The following is a 12,105-nucleotide window of genomic DNA, read 5'->3' as shown; positions in this document are numbered from 1 at the left end:
GGGACAGAGGGTGGGGAAAGGGGTGACTGATGGGAAGCCTATTCCCGGCACCCCCATATCCCTGACTCTCAGCCACTCAGCTGCTATCTGCTCCAGTGCAATTCTGCTTGAATTTCATTTCAAGTGAAGGTTCTGGGACTAAAACTTTCTGAGAAGAGTTGAACTCATGGGGATGTGTAGGATGAGAGCAAGCAAGGTTTTGAGCTCATACCTGCCAAATAGTTTCCGAGTGACCTTCATCAAAGCTACTCATCCTAAGAGCCAGACCTCGGTCATTTCCACTGCAAGGAAGATTTGCCTGGGCTCTGTCCTCTCTTCCCACATGGGAAAGGGGTCAGGGCAACTGTCTAAGCAGGTGACCCTGCCTCGGAAATGCTCTCATCTTGAGGGCACTCAGACTAGCCCTCCAACCTATCCTCTCTCCCCTCCTATCCCAGATGAACTCAAAGGTGTGACACTAACTGGAAAGATAAAAAGGAAGATTAAAAATCGAGGTATTGGCCAGGCATGGTGGTTCACGCCTGTAGTCCCAGCACTTTTGGGAGGCTGAGGTGGGCGGATCACCTGAGGTCAGGAGTTGGAGACCAGCCTGACTAACATGGAGAAACCCCATCTCTACTAAAAATACAAAATTAGCCAGGCGTGGTGGCTCATGCCTGTAATCCCAGCTACTCGAGAGGCTGAGGTGAGAGAATCGCTTGAACCTGGGAGGCGGAGGTTTTGGTGAGCCAAGATCATGCCATTGCACTCCAGCATGGGCAACAAGAGAGAAACTCCATCTCAAAAAAAAAATAAATAAATAAATAAATCAAGGTACTGTTATCACATAAGTTGACAAGGAAGAAGAAAGATGGGAGAGGACAGAGAGGGGGAGGAGGAATTCTGAGTCTTTTAGCCATTGATATTTACTGTCTAGTCAAGCAAGCTTCTTAGATTAAGTAAAAAGGGATGCAGAGAGTTTGAGACAGTTGCTGCTGGCTCAGGTTAGGTAAAGTACGCTAATTAGAATAGGGTGGGAAGCCAGAAAAGACATAATTACCCATCTGATTCCAAATGAGGCTCGTTGAGCCAATGGGAAGCTCGCCATAGCAACACAACCTGCTGGAAAGATCAAAATCACTGAATGCAAACTGCAGCAGGTCAGGAGTGTACTCTGATATTCAACTGAGGACTGACAGGTCTTCAAAAAAAGGACTGGCACCTTTGCTGACTGCTGAATTCCCAAACGCAAGCCTGCTCTCCAAATTCCATGACGAGCATAACGCCCCACCTCCCTGAGTGCCTCCTTGCTGTTCTGTGCAGTTATCTATTAAAGGAAAGATGACTTTTAAAAACAGCATTCTCTAGGTAGTAGGTGTGCAAGTAGGGGGACTTAAGTGATCTGAGGAGTAATGATGATGACGGAGAAGATGAAGCTAAAGAGGGAATCAGAACAAGATTATAGATGGGTTAGCAAATCTGGATTATTTAACAGTAGTTTTTGGAGAATACCTATGCCCCCAACAACAGAGGTTATGGAAGAAAAAAAAAAAATCAGACCTAATGTTTCCATGAAGATTATTAGTAGCTGATGCATTTTAGCCCAAGGAGATGATACCATAGTAATTCACATCCCTTGTCCCCATGACTAAAAATAAGGATGATTAAAGAATGGAATCTCAGCTCTCTGACATCCCAGACAGTAGGCCTTGTCCCTGGACTTGCAAGTTGAGCAAGACAATCACAGTGGAGAAAAAGAAATGCCTTTATATTTAGATTGTTTTCCACCCATTACTAAGGCAGTAAGGTTGAGGACCACAAGATCACTCTTGGATCCTCATTGGGCCTTCCTCTGGCCAACTGCTTTCTGAGAGGGTCATTGTGCATTCCCGAAATGACTCCGGAATCATCCACCCTCAGATCATCCGTCCACATGTCCCAGCATCTACTGTAGCTGGCAGCAATTTGCATGCCCTCTGGAATTTCTTGGGCTGGATCTCCAAATGCCTGCAGCACTATTTGGAATGTCATCCTCATATCACAGCATCTTGTCTCCAACCGGAGATTTCTCCCACAGTGTTCACTGCATTTATCTTGAGGGCTGACATTGCCACAGCTGTGTAGAGGAGATAGAGCCTGTAGATGCATGAAGCTGTCCCTTCAACAACTTCTCAGACACAGCAAAATAATTCCAGCAAACAACAGAAACCAAGGAGTGTCTTCCATATGGAGGCTAATCAGTGGACACATGAATCCTAAGGGGCAAGGCTAGGAGCATTGTTTTAAATAATTCTGATCAGGGTCAAGGCTAGTACCATGACCAAATGGGCCAGTAAAAGACTGCCCAGGACTTGGGAGGAGGAGAGGTGAGGGATATAAATACATCTTGAAACATCCTGACCTGGGCCAGGGAAGGACAGGTTTAACACCATTTTATGATGGTGTGTGTGTGTTTAAACTACTTTTGGAATTCCTCTATATTAAATTATCTGAAACTTTGACATCATAGCAAGTCTAGGGTATAAACTGTTATGTATTCTATCTGCTATCTATTAGAGGTCCACAGTTTATGGCAGTCTTTGACCCATATGGGTTGGCTATCACAAAACTGCACAAAATCCTGTGAAAGGTAAGGACAGTTTATTAAACTCTCCTGCCAGGCTTTTCAACCCAGAGCCCCACACAGGGATACATACAAACACACACACACACACACACACACACGCCCCACTACAGGACTTCACTATTATCTGTGTTGAGCCCCTGTTTCTGCTGTGTTGGGAAAGGGAGATGAGATGTTAATAATATCTGTACTTACTTGAGCATGCACAGGTTTTTTTTTGGGAGGCACTAAAAATTGGGCAACCAAACTTAGAAAAAGTGACCCTGCCATCTAGAAATCTTGGGTGATAAGGCAGCACAATTGAACTTGTATTGTTGTATCCTCAAGACTTCTTCTTGGTTCCAGTCATCCTGGAGAACCCAGGAGGGCAGGACCCTCACCTCCCATAAACATGAGAGGCCTATGGGTGGGCTGACTCTGTGGGGCCACTCCATGAGAGAATGAGGCCTGCACACAGCTGCAGAGGACCCTGGATTGGATAATGAGGGTGATTGTGACATACGGCATGGCAGGAAGAGCCTGATCTGCAATCTGGACTCTACCACCTCCAAGGTATGTGATCTTTCCCACCTGCTTTAAGCTCTGAGCCTCAGTTTGCTTACTTGGTAGAAGGAGTAGAATTGTCTAAAGTGACCCCAGGGGCTTTCCCTAGGTTGCTTGGGCTGGATGGGAGATTCCTATCTCCTCTCTATTGGAGAAGCTGCATCTGAACCTAGCCCATGGCCTTAGCAGTTCTTTCCCTGACAAGAAGGTCTCTTCTGTCCTGTGGGCTCCAAGGGTCAGGCAGTTGGCACTTTCAGAAAACTTCTATAAACAGCTGGCAAATCCAGACTGCATTGTACCAGACTGCCTTGTTGAGTTTGTTTTTTACTTATAGGATGTGAAAAAAGTATGACAGGTGCAGTGGGGGCCTCCATTGCTAAATAGACCCACAATGTGGTCCAGCAGCTGTGGGAAGATGGATGGGTTCAGGGACCTCTGCCTTCATTTATTTTGCAGGCCCTGGCTTGGTAAGTTTGCCCTTCCCTTAGTCAAGCATATTCCTTAACACATGCCTTGTGTCATCATGAAATTTGTCTTGAACCCTAGTAATAGGGACCCAACTTTCATTGCACCTTGTTTGCAGAAATGCAGTTATAATACCTTAAAGGCTGGTGGTAAAAAAAAAAAAAAAAACAAAAAGCCAGGCACAGAGGCAATACTGTGAATAATGGCACCAAGTTGTGCCTGGGCCTGGCCTATTCAGGAAATGATGATAAATGCAATGTGGCTTTGGTGCTGGGTGTGTGGTGGGGGTGGGCCCTGAGGCTGCAGAGGGACTGGGGCTAAGGAATCATTTTTCCCTTGAGAGCCACTGAGTGTCTACATCCCCACTCTCAGCTTGGGAAAGACAAGTGGAGCCTCCCCTGGCCCCAGCCCCAGGTCCCCAGAAGGTGGTCTGGAGGAGTGGGGAGCAGTTGGAGATTTGAAGGCAAATAGTGATGAGGTCCCCAGTGGAGTGCTGAATGTGGGGTTGATGAGAAGCGTCCTTCAGGAGGATGAATAGGATTCTGTGACCATTACGTGATGTGGAGAGTGAAAAGGAGAAGCAAATGTGCTCAATACACATCACTTTTCTTCCTTTCCTTACCCTCAGCAGACAGAGGTACCCAAGAGCAAAGGGGCCTCCCTGGGGAAAGAACTGACCAGCTAGTGTTTCAAGGCCAAGATGCTAGCTTCACTCCTTGGGCGCTGGACGTCCCCCTCAGCCTTCACCGGACTTGGCCAAACCCTCCCTCTCTGCCCACCTGTCCATACCTGTTTGTGTTGGTCCCCGACCTACACCCCTGCCCACCTTTTTAAAAGAGAAAGGATGGATGCCAATAGCTGTTATTATTTTGGAACTTTATAAAAGTTACCTAAAAAAAGAATCTGTCAAGAAGAAGAGAGTCAACTATTAAAAATGGAGCTGGCCAGGCGCAGTGGCTTGTGCCTGTAATCCCAGCATTTTGGGAGGCTGAGGCAGGAGGATCACTTGAGCCCAGGAGTTCAAGAACACCCTGGAAAACATAGCGAGACCCTGCCTCCACAAAATTTTTTTAAAAAAATTAGCTGAGCATGGTGGCATGTGCCTGTAGCCCCGCTACTCAGGAGGCTGAGGCAGGAGAATCACTTGAGCCCAGGAGGTTGAGGCTGCAGTGAGCCACGATCAGGCCACTGCACTCCAGTCTGGGTGACAGAGCGAGACCCTGCCTCAGAAAAAAAAAAAAAAAAAAAAAAAAAAAATATATATATATATATATAGAGAGAGAGAGAGAGAGAGAGAGAGAGAGCGCGCGAGTGCAAGAGATAAGGTTTGGCAAGGGCCACGAGTCTATCTCTGATCTAGGTAATTTTTTTTAAACTGGACCTGGTAAGCAAGGACAAGGTATGCTCAAGATGTGTAGGGGGTGGGACAGGTTCAGCATTTGTTGGGAAGTGGCCTGATATTTTACAGACCTGGAACCTGTAGGTGTCTCATTTATATAAAATTTTTTTTTGAGACGTAGTCTCTCCCTGTTGCCGAGGCTGGAGTGCAGGGGTGCGATCTCAGCTCACTGCAACCTCTGCCTCCCAGGTTCAAGTATTCTCATGCCTCAGCCCCCCAAGCAGCTGGGATTATAGGTGCCTGCCGCCGTGCCTGACTAATTTTTGTATTTTTAGTAGAGACAGGATTTCACCATGTTGGCCAGGCCGGTCTTGAACTCCTGATCTCAGTGATCTACCAGCCTCGGCCTCCCAAAGTGCTGAGATTACAGGTGTGAGCCACCGCATCCGGCCTGTAGGTGTCTCATTTAACTCCCAAGGACACTGTGAGGTATTAGTGTTCCCATGTCGCAGCTCAGGAAACTGTGGCACAGACCAAATCTATCTGACACTGAAGCCTCTGACCTGACCCTGAGACACATGCTGGGCATAGGCAGGAGGACCTGTGGTCCTGGGTGTGAGTCCTAAAGGAGCACACGCTCTGCCCCGGTACTTGCTGCTCCCCCGAGAACCCCATGTGCTCTTCAACCAAACCAGTGAGTTCTTTGACTATCCTCATCATAATCATCGTTAGGATGATCAACATCAAATGGAAATAAGATTGTTTAAAAATCCCATGAAATTAAAATAAATTGCAGCACAATTTTTATCCGTCTGTAGCAAATTAAAGCAGGCAGCCTCTGAGAGTGCCAGGCTCTCCTTTGGCCCATGTTCAAGGACAGGATCAGCTTCCTCACTATCAGCTCAGCACCAGTTCTTGATCACAATGATTATGTTTATGTTTGTTTGTTTGTTTGTTTGTTTTTTGAGGCAGAGTCTCACTCTGTTGCCCAGACTGGAGTGGTGCAGTGGCGCGATCTCAGCTCACTACAACTTTGCCTCCCGAGTTCAAACAATTCTCCCACCTCAGCCTCCTGAGTAGCTGTGATTACAGGCACCCGCCACCACCCTTTGCTAATTTTTGTATTTTTAGTAGAGACAGGATTTCACCATGTCAGCCAGGCTGCTCTCAAACTCCTGGCCTCATGTGATTCACCTGCCTTGGCCTCCCAAGGTACTGGGATTACAGGCGTGAGCCACTGCACCCAGCCTGATTATGTTTAAACAGATGTTAAAAACCAGCAGGTCACAAGTCATATCGGGTTTGCAGATATATTACCAATAATATGTTGTTAGGCCTAGAAACTGGCTTTAATTTCCTTTTTTAAAAAAAACTGAAATCATTGCCAGCAATGAAATTAACACTAAGAGATTTCACCTAAAAAACATTGTTTTGGCTCCTCTTTAAAAATCCAAGAGCACTGGCAACACAAGGCCACTTTCCCACATGGCAGCAAATGGCTGGAGCTTCGTGGCAACAGCTAACCCCATTTGCTGTCTTCTCTGCCTGGCGTGCTGGGACTGGCTTCCTTCACCCGGGTTTCAAATCTGCCCCTTGTAGGCCTCTGAGTCCTTGACTCCTCTATGATGCAAAGTGAGTTGCCTAATTAATTATCATGTTAGATTGACCACACTCCATGCACACTTGTGTCCCAGGGCCTGGGGTCCAAGGCTATGTGTGTGGTGGTGGTAGGGACTAGCGACCACAGTGGGGAGTCAAGGGAGGAAATATGGATGCATAAAACATGTGGCCTCTTGCGTCTTCGTGCTCTGCAGCCAACCTGGTCAGCTGTGAGTCCTGATGGAAGACAGCGCTTCTTTACTTCTTGAGCTCCCTATTCCCACTACCCCATACCCGGGACCAGCTCCAAAGGTACAGAGAAATGAAGGAACACCATTAGCATCCGTTCAAGGCCTGCCCTACCCTGGGGGGTCTTTAGCTGCCAGATGAAATGACTGAGGTCCTGGGAGATTGCATTTGCCTGCAACAAATTCCAAGAAACTCTGCTGGAGACTGCGTGGCCCTAAAATGGCTCTGGGTGCCAGGAAGAAGGAAGTCTGGAGGGAGACCGCGGCTGAAAATAATGTCACTCTGCTTGTCCAGTTATGGGGTTTTGTTTCTTTTTCTTCTTCTTCTTTATTTTTTTTTGGTCTTCAGATTTACACAGCTCTTTGAATTTGACCCAGAATAGTAATCTATTTTTATAAACTATTTTATTGAGATATCATTCACATATCATACAATTCACCCACTTATAGTGTAATGGTTTCCGAGATATTACAATAATTTTTAATATTGTGCTAAAATATGTATATAACATAAAGTTTGCTATTTTAGCTATTTTTAAGTGCACACTTCAGTGGCATGAAATACATTCACATTTAGTATGCAGCCGTCCCCACCCATCTAGTTCCACCATGTCTAGCTGACATAGCCCCCAACAGAAACTCTGCACACATTGAGCAATAACCCCTTATTCTCACTCCCCTCCCAAGCCCTAGTAGCTGCCAGTCTACTTTCTATCTTGACTTTCAGTATTCTAGATATTTCATATGAGTAGAATCATGTAATAGTTGTCCTTTTGTGTCTCAGTTTATGTCACTGAACATAATGTTTTCAAGGTTCATCCACATTGTAGCACGTGTCAGAACTTCATTTCCTTTTCCTTTTTTTTGAGATGGAGTCTTGCTCTGTCGCCCAGGCTGGAGTGCAGTGGCACGATCTTGGCTCACTGCAACCTCCACCTCCTGGGTTCAAGCAATTCTTGTGCCTCAGCCTCCTGAGTAGCTGGGATTACGTAGGTGCCCACCACCATAGCTGGCTAATTTTTGTATTTTCTTTTCTTTTTTTTTTTTTTTTTTTGAGGCAGAGTCTCGCTCTGTCGCCCAGACTGGAGTGCAGTGGCCGGATCTCAGCTCACTGCAAGCTCTGCCTCCCGGGTTCACGCCATTCTCCTGCCTCAGCCTCCCAAGTAGCTGGGACTACAGGCGCCGCCACCTCGCCCGGCTAGTTTTTGTATTTTTAGTAGAGACGGGGTTTCACCGTGTTAGCCAGGGTGGTCTCGATCTCCTGACCTCGTGATCCGCCCGTCTCGGCCTCCCAAAGTGCTGGGATTACAGGCTTGAGCCACCGCGCCCGGCAATTTTTGTATTTTCAGTAGAGATGGGGTTTCGCCATGTTGGCCAGGCTGGTCTCAAACTCCTGGCCTTATGTGATTTGCCCACCTCTTCCCCCCAAGTGCTGGGATTACAGGCCCCCCTCAAGTGCTGGGATTACAGGCGTGAGCCACCACGCCCAGCCAGAACTTTATTTCTTTTTAAGGCTGAAGCATATTTCGTTGTATGTGTGTGGCACATTTCATCCATTCATCTGTTGATACACTGGGGTTGCTTCTACCTCTTGGCTATTGTGAATAGTGCTGCAATGAACATGGATACACAAGCACCTGCCCTAGTCCCTGTTTTCAGTTCCTTTGGGTAAAGACCTAGGAGTGAAACACCATCTCCTTTCAACTACCTCCCCCATCCTGGCAGCTCATACCAAGCCAGAAAATTAACTCTGGTCCTAAAAATAGATGGAGTTTTAGATGTTCTAGGACAAGCTAACTGCAGTTGGACCACTTAGGAGTACCTGTGTGAGTCCTTTGTCTCTTCAAAGCCTAAATGATGCCACTTTTCTTTGCAAGTAAGCAGTCCCCCATGGAGAGCATCTTGTGGAGAAGGCAGACACCCACGAGGCAGAAATGTCCTCAGGGGGGTTCCTACTGCCCCTCTCCTCCCCAAAGAGCAGAAAGAGGGAAAAACCCCCATTGTGGCTGAGGAGAGTGGTCCCTTCGGGAAGAAGGAGAGAGGGAATTAGCCCAGCGAGCTTTTCCTGTGGGGCAGGCACTGGGGTAGGAGATTATCTGGTTGCTCATTAAACCCCCGGGAGTATCATTGCTCCCATTTTATAGGTCAGAAAACTGGCTCTGAGAAGGTGTCTTATGGACTCAAGAACTCAGTGGCCGACACTGAAAATGCAGAAATGAGAAAATACCAGCAGATGATGCTTCCTGAAAAGGGGACACACAAAACGCTATGGGAATTTAGGACAGGGAGGGACGCCGCTGCTTCGGGGTTCAGGGGAGTTTTGGGGAGAAGGTGGGCCATGCAGCCAGACCATGAAGGGTAATTTTATTTCCACAAGAAGATGGAGTGGGGAGGGGGGCAGCAGGAATAGATGCTGTAAATCGGTTTAGAATTCTTTTCTGTTCTACCTGGTTAAATCCTGGAGTCCAGGGAACTCCTGCCTATATTACAATGGCGCAGGTGGTTCCCTGGGAAGCCGACTTGGATGGAGATTAGAGAGCAGGATGTTTACTAGGGAGTGCCTTTAGGATCAGCGCCTGAGGAAGGGAGGGGAAAGGAAGGGAAGGAAACTGGACTACAATTCAGGCCCCATGAAGGCCTCAGCCAGGCACCAGGGAGCTCTGGAGCTGGGCGGGCCCTTCACTTATTCCAGTTGAGGCGTGGGAGCCTGACCTTCCTCCATGCATCGGGGTTACCGACTGCGCTTGAAAGGAGGCATGATCTTGGGGGAGGCAGTTATCTTCAGCCATGACAATCCCCCAAGAGAGTTGACAGCTGAGACCTCTCCAGCTGACAACCCCTCCAGCATCTGGAGCAATCAACTTTCCTTTCCCAAAGGGGGATCTGGGCCGCACATCACAGGGTCCACTGGGCACTGACTCACCAGGGTTTTCCCTGCCCTGCTGTTCACTCAAGGCTGAGGACAGTCAGGCTCCCTGGGCCTCTGTCTCTCCTCATCCAGGCTGTGGTTTAAAAAAAAAGAATCAGCTTAAATGTATTGAGTAGTTCATACGTGCAACATCTTTGATATTAGAAAGGAAGAAAAATCTTTTTTTTAGTTTTATGAATATGTATTGATCATTTGTGTTTTCTCTGTGGATATTTTTAATATTCCTTATACTTAAAAACATTTTTTCTATTTTAATTTTTGTGGGTATGTTGTAGGTATTTGTGGGGTACATGAGATGTCTTGATACAGACATGCAATGCATAATAATCACATTATATAAAATGGAGTAGGCTGGGCATGGTGGCTCATGCTTGTAATCCCAGCACTTTGGAGGCCGAGGCGGGCAGATCACTTGAGGCCAGGAATTCGAGACCAGCCTGGCCAATATGGCAGAACCCTGTCTCTACTAAAAATACAAAAATTAGCCAGGCATGGTGGTGGGTGCCTGTAGTCCCAGCTACTTGGGAGGCTGAGGCAGGAGAATCGCTTGAACCTGGGAGGTGGTGGTTGCAGTGAGTCGAGATCATGCCACTGCACTCTAGCCTGGGCAACAGCGTGAGACTCCATCTCAAAAAAAAAAAAAAAAAGAAAAAAAGAAAAAGAAAAATACATTAGTTCTTATTAATTGGTTTATTTGATTAATGAGAAAGAGTATTCATCCAAAATGCAAAATTTTCGATACAGTATGTATTTTAAGATATATCTGAGAGTGCAATAATGTGTTCTGATGTTATTACTTTTCAGTGGCATCCCCAAGGAAGACATTAAGACCTCTAAAATATTTGAGAGCAAAATTAACACAGCTCCAGCCCATGGGCAAGTTAGAGACAGGAGTGGTGTCTGTAGAATGGAGGAAAGCAGAGGCTGCCACTGACCATCCTGCAGCCCTTGCTCTGACTGCTCCCAGTTCTGCACCTTCTCTGGACTTTGTCACTTCAGTGTGAGTAGTTAACTTTTAAGGAGCTGGAGGACTGATCTCAGTAAGCCAGTGACCACTGCCTGCATGTTCAAGAAAATAATCAAAGTCAGTCTTTGATAACCTTCATCTATCTGTTTTTCTTGCAGATAACAACTCGAATTGACTTAAACAAAAAGAAAAGATATTGGTTTATGTACCTAAAAAGCCTAGGTGGCTTCAGGAAGGGCTGAATCCAAGGGTTCAAAATATTATATTGGCTTTGCCTCATCTCAGTTGCTCCATTTTTCAGACAGGCTCTTCTCTCGCAGTGGAAGGTGGATGTAGCAGCTCCAGATTTTTTCATGTTCAGCTGGAAATAGAAAACCCATTTTCCAGGAACTTAAGCAAAAGTCCTGAGGTTTGATCAGCTTCAGCAGCCCACAGTCATGTGACTGCCTCAGCCAATTACCGTGACCAGGAGAATGAACTATGTTAATTGTCATGCATTGTAACCCTGGATTCTGGGCTAGAACTCCTCCCTTCTCCCCTTCAACATATGGACTGACCCAAATCAAAGTTAGAAACTGTGAAGAGAAGGGGGTGGCAGACACAGCTAACTGCTGTGGTAGATTTTGGGGGACTGGAGCTCAGCATCTTCCACCCTTCTTCTGTAGTGCCTTCCTGTAATTGCAGGGGATTGAGAGCTAACAATCACATTTTCGAGACTCTCTTGCAGCTATAATTTCGGCTGTAGACTTGATTCTGCCCATTGGATGCTCTCCTGTGATATTTAAATGACTGAAGTTGGGGGATTGGCAAGATTCTATTAGAAAATTTGGTTGGGGAAGTGTTTGGTTTCTCTGCAGTAGCCAGGGTGGACATCTCAGTGTGTGGTCCCTGGCTTTGTGGGTGTTAAGAGGCAGGCTGAGTCACCTTTTGGATGGTGTGCCCTATGGTGGGCACCATGTAGTCAGTGTAGATGGCAACACTCTTGGGGACTTCCTGAGTTTGGCCATGGGAGTCTGGCTATGGAGCCCTTGGCTTTCTGAGCACAGACCAAGCAGCAGCTCGCTTGGTGGCCCAGGTCTGCAGGGTGACCATTAGGATCTCTTCAGCCTCCACAGCAATTTTGTGGGCCAGTTAAGACTCAGAAACAAATTCCTCTTGCTTTGCTCGGCAAGAATGAACTGAATTCTTGCACCTGAGCCATTCTGTGCACTTGAACTCTCTCCCCATCCCTTTAGCTCTCTGCTCCACACCACCCCCTCACCCTGTCCTTCTTCCTTGCTGGCAGGGCCCACTCCCTCCAGAGAGGCTGTGTCTATACAGAGTGGGTGTGTGTGAGAAGGAGAACATTCCTGAATATTTTCTGCCCTAATAAAAAGAGACATTGGAGAAAAATCTCCCCTCCTGCTTTTGGAT

At 46.8% G+C, this 12,105-nt stretch overlaps 1 long non-coding RNA gene across 1 annotated transcript in view; it reads left to right on the top strand.

Moving 5' to 3' along the window:
- LOC104663013 overlaps positions 1–12,105 on the top strand; it is a 54,651-nt gene that overhangs the window by 22,332 nt on the left and 20,214 nt on the right. The window contains exon 3 of the long non-coding RNA XR_748081.1: positions 10,530–10,725. This is a non-coding gene — a long non-coding RNA (uncharacterized LOC104663013). The remainder of the gene's footprint in view (positions 1–10,529; positions 10,726–12,105) is intronic.

Source organism: Rhinopithecus roxellana, chromosome 17 (genome assembly GCF_007565055.1).
Source record: "Rhinopithecus roxellana isolate Shanxi Qingling chromosome 17, ASM756505v1, whole genome shotgun sequence".
Taxonomy (NCBI): domain Eukaryota; kingdom Metazoa; phylum Chordata; class Mammalia; order Primates; family Cercopithecidae; genus Rhinopithecus; species Rhinopithecus roxellana.
The sequence above is the reverse complement of the archived record's forward strand: the minus strand, read 5'-3'. Positions and strand labels throughout refer to the sequence as shown.